At 48.6% G+C, this 12,783-nt stretch overlaps 1 long non-coding RNA gene across 1 annotated transcript in view; it reads right to left on the reverse strand.

The window, feature by feature from the left end:
• Positions 1-2,873: 2,873 nt before the first annotated feature.
• Positions 2,874-12,783, reverse strand: part of LOC138370608 (uncharacterized) — a 77,983-nt gene continuing 68,073 nt past the window's right edge. The window contains exon 3 of the long non-coding RNA XR_011230170.1: positions 2,874-3,044. This is a non-coding gene — a long non-coding RNA (uncharacterized lncRNA). The remainder of the gene's footprint in view (positions 3,045-12,783) is intronic.

The raw sequence follows: 12,783 nt of genomic DNA on the forward strand, positions 1-12,783 counted from the left end.
CGTGAGAACAACGCCTGGCGCTGTTACGGGCTCACCATAGCCCGTGCTACATGGATACTTCGTTGTGAGTAGTTAAATCTAAAACAACAAACAGCCTGTGTTCACAGGAGACACTTCAGGATGTTACACGACCAAAGACCACATTTACTCCAAACATCTACCACCTATACGGGGCTACTCATGCCCGTGCCACCTCTTGTGGTGGCTTAATTGTCATCAATCAATCCCTCCTGTGTCCACGGGAGACATCTCCCGTCACGCAGGGTGCAGCCGCACCTCCACAGATCTCCAGTATCATCTATTGATACTGGTAATGGCTCAAAAAAGCCAACAATCGACTTGAGGATGGTCCAGGACGGACCGAAACGTCGTCATCCCTTCAACTTCTAGTGTGTGGCCTGGTCAACAAAAGCCACCACTTGCGGGCTATTCGTGCCCGTGCCACCTTTGGGATGGCTTAATCTTCATCAATCAATCAATCCTCCTGTGTGCACACCACTGATGACAGGACAGACTAGGCTGGTCGTCACCCACTGAACGCCTGCTGCTCAAACTACCACTCCAGTGACAGTAGTATCGCGTTACCTAACATCAACTGAGTGAAATAGCTTGTTAAGAGCTGCACCAGTATCTCTCCTCTACAAGATGCTCAACTAGTTAAGACAGTCTGGAAGGAGGAAGGTTGTCTAAGACGTCACATGTAACGTGCTGAACACTGTCCTGTGATTAGTTGAAGCCAAGACATTATTGACCTTTTATTTCCTCAACGGTGTGACAGGTAGGGGTGGGTGGGTGTGTGTGTGTGTGTGTGTGTGTGTGTGTGTGTGTGTGTGTGTGTGTGTGTGTGTGTGCGTGCGTGTGTGTGTGTGTGTGTGTGTGTGTGTGTGTGTGTGTACTCACCTATTTGTACTTGCGGGGGTTGAGCTTTGGCTCTTTGGTCCCGCCTCTCAACTGTCAATCAACTGGTGTACAGATTCCTGAGCCTACTGGGCTCTCTCATATCTACATTTGAAACTGTGTATGGAGTCAGCCTCCACCACATCACTGCCTAATGCATTCCATTCCATTTGTGTGTGTGAGTGTGTGTGTGTGTGTGTGTGTGTGTGTGTGTGTGTGTGTGTGTGTGTTGGAGGCCAGAGTGACGAGAAACACATGTGTGTCATCAATACATATGCAAGTCGTGCAACACGAACATGCTCTTCTTGGCAGCTCTTGCACCACCAACTTCAACGAATCCGCCAAATCGTTGTGAACAACGATTTCAGCAATTCAGAATTCGACGAAATCTTAAGTAAGAAACTCGGCCGCCACCTGACTGGAGATAATCAGGCCCCAGAGGTGGAAAATCAGCCCTTAAGGGAAGACATTATAGTGTATTATAAAAATACAAAAGATGAAAAGGTGATAGGAGATATAATTGACAGGAATTGAAACCTTGCAGTGAAAACGCAAGGATTTGTCCTGTCATTTATTATAACCACCTCCGTATAGCTTCCCTCATTACGGGAAATAACATCTCTGCCTCCTGTGACACACTGAGGTGTACCAATATAGTGTATCAATGTTGACCAGACCACACACTAGAAGGTGAAGGGACGACGACGTTTCGGTCCGTCCTGGACCATTCGCAAGTCGGCCATTCTCACAATCGACTTGCGAATGGTCCAGGACGGACCGAAACGTCGTCGTCGTCCCTTCACCTTCTAGTGTATGGTCTGGTCAACATTTATTTATATATATATATATATATATATATATATATATATATATATAATATATATATATATAAAGCAGCATATACTGCACCTGGCACGGTATGGCCACAAGAGATAATGACAAGAGAACGTCAATGAGTTATAATTCTGGTCAGTGTGGACGCTGGGCCAAGCAACGGTAAAGACTGCCAAATATGCCGGCTAAGGGGCGAGGCTATATGACAGCCTATTAAGGTCAATTGACTCTTAACAAGTCCCAAGCCGTGAATCTCCTCAGTTAATGGTCTCTGCGTCAGTACGTGTGAATTCCTTGGGCCCGTTCTCCGACATCCTGTCACGTCATGGGGGCTTCTCTCCCCTCAACGTTAGTTTTCTGTTTACGACTGCTGTCTGTTTAGCGATGGCGGGCTCTGGGAGCACTTGTCTGGCCTTGCCATGACACAACGCAGTTTGGAGGAGTTAATGTGAGTGCTTGATGATGCTGGGCGAGGCTGCTGTGTGTGTTATGTCACTGTCTTGCACCCGTGTCTCTGTGTGCTTGTGTGTCGTGCCGGAAACCCTCTCTCTCTCTCTGTGCTAGAGAGACCACACATGTGCTCACATATATAATTTAATAATAATATGTGCTATATGTATTCTCATATATAACCCATATGTTCTACCCCTCCTCAACAACCCTATAAAGGTTTACTTCCCTTTAGGAAAGTACTCTGATTTAACAAATCCACAAGGGCCGTGACGAGGGTTCGAACCTATACGTCTTAGAGGACCCCACACGCTGCCTTAATCGCCTAAGCTACGACATGGTTAAAAGAATTGCAACCGGGAAATCATCCTGATTTACCACGGTTCCCTGCAGTCTCTCCGAGACACAAACCATGATTATACGCAATTCCCCCCCCCCCCCCCCTGCACCCGAGCTATGTCAATAGGCCGCTCTACCTCTTCGCCTCTACTGCATTACACACAGAAATCACAATAGCGTGATGGCTATTGTGGATTTGTTCATTAGATGCATCACGCTATTGTGATTTGTGTGTGTACTCTGGTTTACACATGAGGGAGGGGGGAGCAGGAGAGGTTTACTGATTATATGGAGGGCGGGCGAGGGTGCACTGACCATAAAGGGGGGGCAGACGAGGGTGTACTGACCTCCTGTGGACGGACATGTTGACCCTGTGGCCGGCGGGGAGGATGACGGTCAGGTCCATGCTGCCCTCCAGTAGGTCAGCCGGCGTGTCCTCCGTCACCTGTCGCGCCGACATGGCCGACGTCGACGCGAACTGTCGGAGCGGCGGCGGCGCCATGATGCGGTCCGCCCACGACACCCTGTTGGACACACACACCACACTGTAACACCGTACACTGTCAAACAGTACACTAACACAGTACACTGTAACACACCATAATAAAGCTGACGAGACAGTACCTAGTACCGTGTATATGTATATAAAAACATGTTAACGTTGTGAGAGGCAATTGGAGAGTGGTGTGAACAACAGTAGGCCGGGAACCAGGAGCTGGATCCCCGTAGTCACTGGTTGGTAGGGCGTGCAGCCAGCCCGCAGCGTGCAGCCAGCCCGCAGCGTGCAGCCAGCCCGCAGCGTGCAGCCAGCCCGCAGCGTGCAGCCAGCCCGCAGCGTGCAGCCAGCCCGCAGCGTGCAGCCAGCCCGCGGCGTGCAGCCAGCCCGCGGCGTGCAGCCAGCCCGCGGCGTGCAGCCAGCCCGCGGCGTGCAGCCAGCCCGCGGCGTGCAGCCAGCCCGCAGCGTGCAGCCAGCCCGCAGCGTGCAGCCAGCCCGCAGCGTGCAGCCAGCCCGTAGCGTGCAGCCAGCCCGTAGCGTACAATTCATCCTCTACAATGATACATCACATTTTGCAGGCTGTTCCGTTTTCTATTTAGTACATCATTTTGTGACGAGCCATCTCAAGAGGAGGCACTGTGTGTGTGTGTGTGTGTGTGTGTGTGTGTGTGTGTGTACTCACCTAATTGTGCTTGCGGGGGTTGAGCTTTGGCTCTTTGGTCCCGCCTCTCAACTGTCAATCAACTGGTGTACAGATTCCTGAGCCTACTGGGCTCTATCATACCTACATTTGAAACTGTGTATGGAGTCAGCCTCCACCACATCACTTCCTAGTGCATTCCATTTATTAACTACTCTGACACCGAAAAAATTCTTTCTAACGTCTCTGTGGCTCATCTGGGTACTAAGTTTCCACCTGTGTCCCCTTGTTCGTGTCCCACCCGTGCTGAAGAGTTTGTCTTTGTCCACCCTGTCAATTCCCCTGAGAATTTTGTAGGTGGTTATCATGTCTCCCCTTACTCTTCTGTTTTCCAGGGATGTGAGGTTCAGCTCCTTTAGCCTTTCCTCGTAGCTCAATCCTCTCAGTTCCGGGACGAGCCTGGTGGCATACCGCTGAATCTTCTCTAACTTTGTCTTGTGTTTAACTAGGTATGGACTCCAGGCTGGAGCTGCATACTCCAGGATTGGTCTTACATAAGTGGTATACAGGGTTCTGAAAGATTCCTTACACAAGTTTCTGAAGGCAGTTCTTATGTTGGCCAGTCTAGCATATGCCGCTGATGATATTCTTTTGATGTGGGCCTCTGGGGACAGGTTCGGTGTGATATCAACCCCCAGATCCTTCTCTCTATTTGATTCTTGCAGGATTTCCCCTCCCAGATGATACCTTGTGTTCAGCCTCCTGCTCCCTTCGCCTAATTTCATCACCTTACACTTTCCAGAGTTGAACTTCAGCAGCCATTTTCTAGACCATTCCTCCAGTTTATCCAGGTCATCCTGTAGTCTCTGTCTATCTTCATCCGTCTTGATTCTTCTCATAATTTTTGCATCATCAGCAAACATCGAGAGGAATGAGTCTATACCCTCTGGAAGATCACCATCATTCACACGTGGGGGGGGGGGAGGGGGGGTTATTTCCGACCCGGTCTCTTGAGTGGCCTCAATGGACAAGAAACAAACCCAAGCCTAACCTGACCGACTCACGCATAGAAGACGTTGATGTTCGTGAGCTGCTACTTTATAAGACCCACACCGTGTGGTCTGGTGAGGAGGAGTCCTCCAACTACCCAGGTAACTTTAACAACTGTCCACAGAGCTCTGAAGCTGCTGCAGCTCCGGAACCTTCCAGCCTGGGGCTAGAATCACGAAAGCAGTTACGCAAGTACTTACGAACGTGTACATCTTTCCTCAATCTTTGACGGCTTTGGTTACATTTATTAAACAGTTTACAAGCATGAAAACTTGCCAATCAACTGTTGTTATTGTTATAAACAGTCTCCTGGTGCTTCGGAGCTCATTAACTGTTTAATAATTGGAAACAAAGTCGCCAAAGATTGAGAAAAGATGTACAGGTTCTAAGTGCTTGCGCAACTGCTTCGTGAATCTGGCCCCTGGAGAGCGTGCAGAGATCCTTTACTGTTTGAATCCACTCAATAAAACAACTAATTTATTGGGACCGACTAAAATGTCTAAATCTGTATTCTCTTGAGCGCAGGCGGGAGAGATACATAATAATTTACACGTGGAAAATATTAGAGGAGGCTGGTCCCAAACATGCGCACACAAATAAAATCACTTGAGACCAGAAGGCATGGCAGGATGTGCAGAATACCACCGTTGAAGAGCAGAGATGCAATAAGTACTCTGAGAGAAAACGATCAACATCAGAGGCCCGAGACTGTTCAACACGCTTCCGCTACACATAAGAGGAATAACTGGCCGACCCCTCACAGTGTCACAGAACTCGATAAACACCTCCAGAGGATACCTGATTAACCAGGCTGTGATTTATACGTCAGGCTGCGAGCAGCCGCGTCCAACAGTTGACCTGACCATCAACCGGGAGGCCTGGTCAGAGACCGGGCCGCGGGATCATGAAACCCAGGAATCAACGCAAGGTACGTCAAGATGAAGGACACGACAATCGTCTGTCCCCTATCTTCCCTAGTAGCTTAACATTATCAGCAAACATGTATTCTGTATTCCTTCTGGTAGATCATTTATGTAGACTATGAACTAATATTATTGGTGCAAGAACGGAACCCTAAAGGTTCCCTTCAATCCTCTCAGTCAGATATATTGCCTTTATATTACCCCTCTTATCTTTCTGTCAACAAATGGTTTTATCCATGTCAGCAGTCTCTCTGTCACACCCTCCAGTATGTTCCAGTTTACAAAAACAAACGTTTGGTGTGGTAGTCTATTAAAAGCTTTTTTTTTTTTTTTTTTTTAGGCCCAGATAGATAAAGTCAACCCATTCATCTCTTACGGGGTGAGAATAGCTTGAGCTACCTCATCCCTTTGTGTGTATTTTACCTCAATAAACTTATTTCAATTTCAATTTCAATCCATCTCTTTCCTGTAGAATCTCTGGGGCTCTTTTCAAAAAACTAAGATTTGTTACACAGGATCAGCCTGTTCGAAAACCATGCTGTCTCTTATTATTCTATTTTTCTCCAGGTGTTCTAGCCATTTGGTTTCAACTATTTATTCTAGTGTTTTGACTGCCACGCTTGTTAATGATACGGGTCTATAACTTTCAGGGTCTTCTCTGCTACCATTTTTGTAGATTGGAACTATGTTTGCGTGCGTGTGCGCGTGCGCGTGCGCGTGCGCGTGTGCGTGTGCGTGTGCGTGTGTGTGTGTGTGCGTGTGTGCGCGTGTGCGCGTGTGTATATATATATTCACCTAGTTGTAATTGGGGAGGATGAGCTTCGGCTCTTTGGTCCCGCCTCTCAGCTGTCAATCAACTGGTGTACAGGTTCCTGACCCTACTGGGCTTTTATCATATCTTTATGTGAAAATGTGTATGGAGTCTGCCTCCATCACATCACTTTGCAGTGCATTCCATTTACACTACTTTGACACTGAAAAAAGCTTATGTCTGTGGCTCATCTTAGTACTCAAGTTTCCACCTGTGTCCCCTTGTGCATGTACCATCCGTGTTAAAAAAAAAAAATATAGCAGTCACCTATAGATTCCCTTCGGAATTTTGTAGGTGATGCGTCCGTGGTCAGTTCGAAACTGACAATACATGCTACCTATAAGAGAGAAATCTTTTAGAGCAAGACTCACATGTAGGTCCAGAGAATGTCCATGATTGCGATGTGGCGACGGTGACGCAGGTGGTGGCAGAGGTGGTGCAGGTGGTGGCAGAGGTGGTGCAGGTGGTGGCAGAGGTGGTCACACGGGGTTCCTCCTAATTTTCCCCTCACACCTCACACCTTCAACAGACTTCATTATTTCCAACATGCACTGTCCTGGGTGACTGCACCGCTACACTACACTTCACTGGCACCTCTCTCAGTCTTGCACTAAATCTTGACAAGTTTGGCTGATGTGAGGCACTGAGGGACTCTGCCAGTTGAAGTGTGGGGAGGCGGCCGACACTGGAAGCACACTTTCCCCAGAGAAAAGATGCTCTCTTTCACAGCAGAGGTCCAGAGCTCTCTCCCCCACAGCGGTAATACTCCCATCGACTCTGGACCCGATGCTTATCGACGCATTTCTACAACGGCCTACCCTTTTCTCACAAGAGTCTGCACTTTTTAACAACTCATCAGATGAGTTTTCTCAATTGTTTTTAACAAGCAAACGAACTTAATCACCAACAAAATGATACTCAAATTGTCCTGCTTTCAGGCACCGTAACAGAGGCACTTGACACAATTTATTCTGTGTCAGAGTGTAAAGTTTGAACCACCAGGGCAACAATTATCTGGTGAACCATGTAAACACTCCGTCCTGCCACTTCCTGGCACTCTGCGAGTGTCTTGTTTACACTCTAAAACACCGGAAGACAATACTTAACCAGCCAGGTCACAGCAGAGCCTCTGGCTGTGAGCATCAACACTACTAGTTCCCCCTGACCACACACGACCCACGTATCGTAGCTTCTCAGGAGACGGAAGTGAGCAGGTTGAGTGGTGGGACCAACCACACACCAACTACGGCTGTGAGCGTCAGGTGGTGGTCGCCTGCTCTCCGGCCACCACTGGCACACTGACTGGATGGCCCAGAGTGCCACGGGGACCTCGAGGGTGGGCGGTGACAGTGCCCGGGCGGCCAGCAGTGAGGCAGGGATGGGTCTGGCACCAGGCTAAATATCCGCCCCGCCTTCATCAATTGTGACACGCAGCTCCTCGCCCCCACCCCGCCCCCACCGTTGGCAGTCCTCGCCCCCACCCCGCCCCCACCTCGCCCCCACCGTTGGCAGTCCTCGCCCCCACCCTTGGCAGTCCTCGCCCCCACCTCGCCCCCACCGTTGGCAGTCCTCGCCCCCACCCTTGGCAGTCCTCGCCCCCACCCCGCCCCCACCGTTGGCAGTCCTCGACTCACCGTTGGCAGTCCTCGACTCACCGTTGGCAGTCCTCGACTCACCGTTGGCAGTCCTCGACCCACCTGTTGTGGGCGAGGCGTGGCAGCCTTCTGCCTAGGGCGGCCAGATGTCCAGCTTCTGAGCCCCGCGTCCGCCCATCCTGTGCCACCTCAAGTTGGACGTTCATTTGTCCTTTTGGGGGGGCCAGCCAGAGAAGAAGTATATCAACTACCTTACGTGTACTACAACAGCTGGGACTGAAGGCCACAATAACCACTCACGTAGTTTGAATTATATTTTATATAGTTGCCGTTGGTAACACTCCGCGGGGAGACGTTGTTGGACCTTCATTTATCCTATTTCTCTATCTTTGAGTGTATTATATATATATATATATATATATATATATATATATATATATATATATATATATATATATATATATATATATATATATCACACACACACTGTTTCAAGTGTAGATATGATAGAGCCCAGTAGGCTCAGGAATCTGTACACCAGTTGATTGACAGTTGAGTGACGGGACCAAAGAGCCAAAGCTCAACCCCCGCAAGCACAGCTAAGTTAATACACACACACACCTGCACCACACATGAACACAGGTGACGGATGCGTTTGTCAGCCGCTGATGATCACCAATGATGTGATGTGATCAATCCTGCTCTGTCTCTTTCATCCTAATGATGAACAGTGTTCCTCACCCCCCCCCCCCCCCACACCGCCGCGGTAGACAATGCTCCACAACACCTCTCCACCTTCGGGGAAAAAAGCCCCACTGTCCTCACTACCGGCGGACCCCCAGGGAGTGGTGGCAAGCACAACACACACACACACACACACACACACACACACACACACACACACACACACACACACACACACACACACACACACACGAGGGTGTTCGCTTAAGCTGCACGCTGAGAGCAGGGGGTGTTTGTGGTCGCTGGTAGTACCGATTGTGGTCACGGCTCCTGGTTGTGGCGGCCGGGGTCAGGGGGGGTGTTAGTGACCACTGCTGGAGGTGGCTTCTCCCTCTCCACCACCACACGCGGGCACTCCTCCCTCCCCACCACCACACGCGGGCACTCCTCCTGGCACAGGAGCAGTCATTGTGTTAAGTGGCGGGCGGGGGTCGCGGGCTACCACACCCAGCAAGAAAGATTGAATAATGTGACACAAAATATCTTAGGGAGTGTTGCTATTACCGCAGGCACCCGTGCCAACCCTCCAGGCACCCGTGCCAACCCTCCAGGCACCCGTGCCAACCCTCCAGGCACCCGTGCCAACCCTCCAGGCACCCGTGCCAACCCTCCAGGCACCCGTGCCAACCCTCCAGGCACCCGTGCCAACCCTCCAGGCACCCGTGCCAACCCTCCAGGCACCCGTGCCAACCCTCCAGGCACCCGTGCCAAACATCCAGGCACCCGTGCCAAACATCCAGGCACCCGTGCCAACCCTCCAGGCACCCGTACCAACCCTCCAGGCACCCGTGCCAACCCTCCAGGCACCCGTGCCAAACATCCAAAGACTTCATCCAGAAGGTGAAGTCTCTCAACAGCCGACGATAAAACTGGAGATTTGATTCCTAATCACTCTTTCAAATTCTGTGTGATGTTAGTGCAACTGGCCTACAGTTTTTTTGCCCAAGCTTTACTACCGCCCTTGTACTCACCTAGTACAAGCTGTCCTAGTACAAGTACCTAGTGCTCCCTTCTGTGGAGCCGTATCTTCTGATGCAAGTGCCACTGGCATCTCTCCTGTATCCCGGATCTTTCTCCATATTCCACTGAGCTCTAGTGCTGTTGGGTACTTTACATATCTTTATGAATACCAGGCGTCATGGCACGGGGCTGAGTGCATGGACAGGTTGTCAATTTTCCTTTCAAAACATTGTGTGTTACAGTAAATATAAATTATATTGTCTGGGGTCTGGATATCATTTATAAAGACGCTGTCCGGATCTTCAACTTTCATGTTGTTTATTGGGGTGCTAAACATAGCCTCATACTAACCTTTAAGGATTTCACCAATTTCTTTGTAATCCTCTGTGCATGAACCTTCAGTTAAAAATATGTGGCAAATATTGGTGGTGGTTTTTTTTTTATTTAGACTTTTCATAGGTGAAGCAAATATTTTGGATTTGTCTTTATCTCTTGTAGACCTTTCTGTTTCTATTTCATTTTAATTTTTTATTTCTTGCTACTCATCACAGTAAACCACTCATCATAGGTAGTAATTTAGTAAGTCATGAGGACAAGAATATGAGGACAAGGAACAGGGACACAAGGACAAGGAACAGGGACACGAGGACAAGGAAAGGAACGGTGTCCAACCACTTGGACCATCGGGAATCGAATGCTGGCTTTACGAGATGTAAAGCTGAAGCTCTGTCCATGTGGTACTTCAGAGTGACCGAAGTGAAATAGTTAGACTTAGTGTGGAGACCACAACTAGAAGGGACTGGGTTGAGGACTTACAAGTGTATGAAGGAGCCGAGAGAGACACAGGCCCCCCCCCCCCCCGCCCTGGTGAGGCCACCAACACCCTCCCGCACAGGAACTAGCTCCTCTGGCCACCAAGGGCGCCGCTAAGGACTCCTCCACCAGTGGAAATATACACTCATTATCATACCACACCCAACAAGTCATCCTAATCAGGTTGTGCGATTGTCAAGCGTTTACCCAGCCAATGGTCCTGACAACATATGTGCGGGTGTGCGCTTCCCGCATGGGCGTTACTGCTTGTTCACCGCTTAAGCTATCACTTATTATTATTATTATTATTATTATTATTAACATCTTTATTGACAAAATTAATTACAATTTTGCCTAATCTGAGGATTTTGATAGTCTTATTAAAGTGAGGATAATGCTGGTATTCACTGTCACGCAGGACAGAGGGTCATACATAAGACAATAGGTCTAAACTGTAGCCTAAGCTATCACTAGACACAAACTGGACAATGGGACTGTTGAAAGGTACAATGGCGTCCAAATGCACCAATGCTTCCTTCCATAACACCATTTTCTTATGGTCAAATTAAATGGGTTTCTCTGTACTCATTTTGCCTTTACCACCAAACACCACTTCAACTCGGTATTCCTTCAGAGGGATATGACAAGGGACGAGAGAATGATGGTAGCACATGCAAGGAGGAAGTTCAGGGAGAAAGAAGAGGAATCAGAGAACCTGGCGTACCGAAGGAGAAATTATGATACAAAATTTATAATCGGATTACTATGAGAGAGAGAGCTCAGAGAAATGTCCTCCCTGTACAAGGGATGATGGACTATATCACCCAGAATTATCAGAAGGCGGAAAACCGGTTTATCCCGGCACAGAAGAAAAAACAAAAAGCAAAAGGGGAATCTGTGGTTCAATCAGACATGTAAGGAAGCAAGGCAGCTAAGCACAAGGGCACGGAGAAACTACAGAAATAACAGGATACCAGAGAGCAGAGAGATACCTGAGGGCCAGAAATGAGTACCTCAGTGTGAGGAGAGAAGCAGAGAGGCAGTTTGAAAATGACATAGCAAACAAAGCCAAGACCCAACCAAAACTGTTATACAGCCACATTAGGAGGAAAACAACAGTGAAAGCACAGGTGATCAAACTGAAAATGGGAGAGGATGGGTACCCCAGAGTGACAAAGAGGTGTGTGAAGAACAAGAGATTCCAGGAGGTCTTCACAATAGAACAAGGAGAAATCCCTGAACTAAAAGGGGTGGCGATAAACTAAGCAGCCTTGGAAGATATTGACATTACCAGAGATAAGGTTAGGAGGCATCTGCTCGATCTAGATGTGACTAAGGCTGTTGGACCTGATGGAATCTCACCATGGATGCTAAAAGAAGAGGCAGAAGCACTGTGCAGGCCACTAACTATGGTGTATAAAAGTCACTGGAAACAGAAGACCTACCATAGAGTTGGAAGACAGCTAATGTAGTCCCAATATACATAATGGGGAATAGGCAGGAGGCCTTAAACTACAGGCCGGTGTCCTTAACTAGTATACCATGCAAGGTGATGGAGCAGATCTTGAGAAAAAGCCAGGTAGCACATCTGGTGAGAAGGGACTCTTGTAACACACCACCAGCATGAGTTCGGGGATGGCAAGTCATGTCTCACAGGTTTAACAGAATTCTATGACCAAGCATTAAGCAAAAAAGAAAAGGATAGGTTGAGTGCATTTTCTTGGACTGCCAGAAAGACCTATCTTGTTTCTGATATACATGAATGATCTTCCAGAAGGTATAGACTCATTGCTCTCAGTGTTTGCTGATGACGCTAAAATTATGAGGAGGAGTAAGACAGGAGGACAGCAAAAGACTAAAGGACGACCTGAACAGACTGAAAGAATGGTCCAACAAACGGCTACTAGAGTTTAACTCGAGCGAGTGCAAAGTGATGAAGATAGGCGTAGGGAGCAGAAGGTCAAACACAAGGTACCAGCTGGGAGAGGAAATCCTTCAGGAGTTAAGAAGAGAGAAAGATCTGGGGTTTGATATCACGCCAGACCTGTCCCCTGAAGCCCACATCAAAAGGATAACATCAGCGGCGTATTACAATTGAGAGGAGGCTGAGGAGACAAGCTGAGACATAAGTGCAAGGAGCAATGGATACGAGGACAAGGAGCTGGGATACTAGGACATGGAACTACGATATAAGGAAGGCATGAAGAATCAGTGTCCAACCACTTGGACCA

This window comes from Procambarus clarkii, chromosome 32 (genome assembly GCF_040958095.1).
Source record: "Procambarus clarkii isolate CNS0578487 chromosome 32, FALCON_Pclarkii_2.0, whole genome shotgun sequence".
Classification (NCBI taxonomy): Eukaryota; Metazoa; Arthropoda; class Malacostraca; order Decapoda; family Cambaridae; genus Procambarus; species Procambarus clarkii.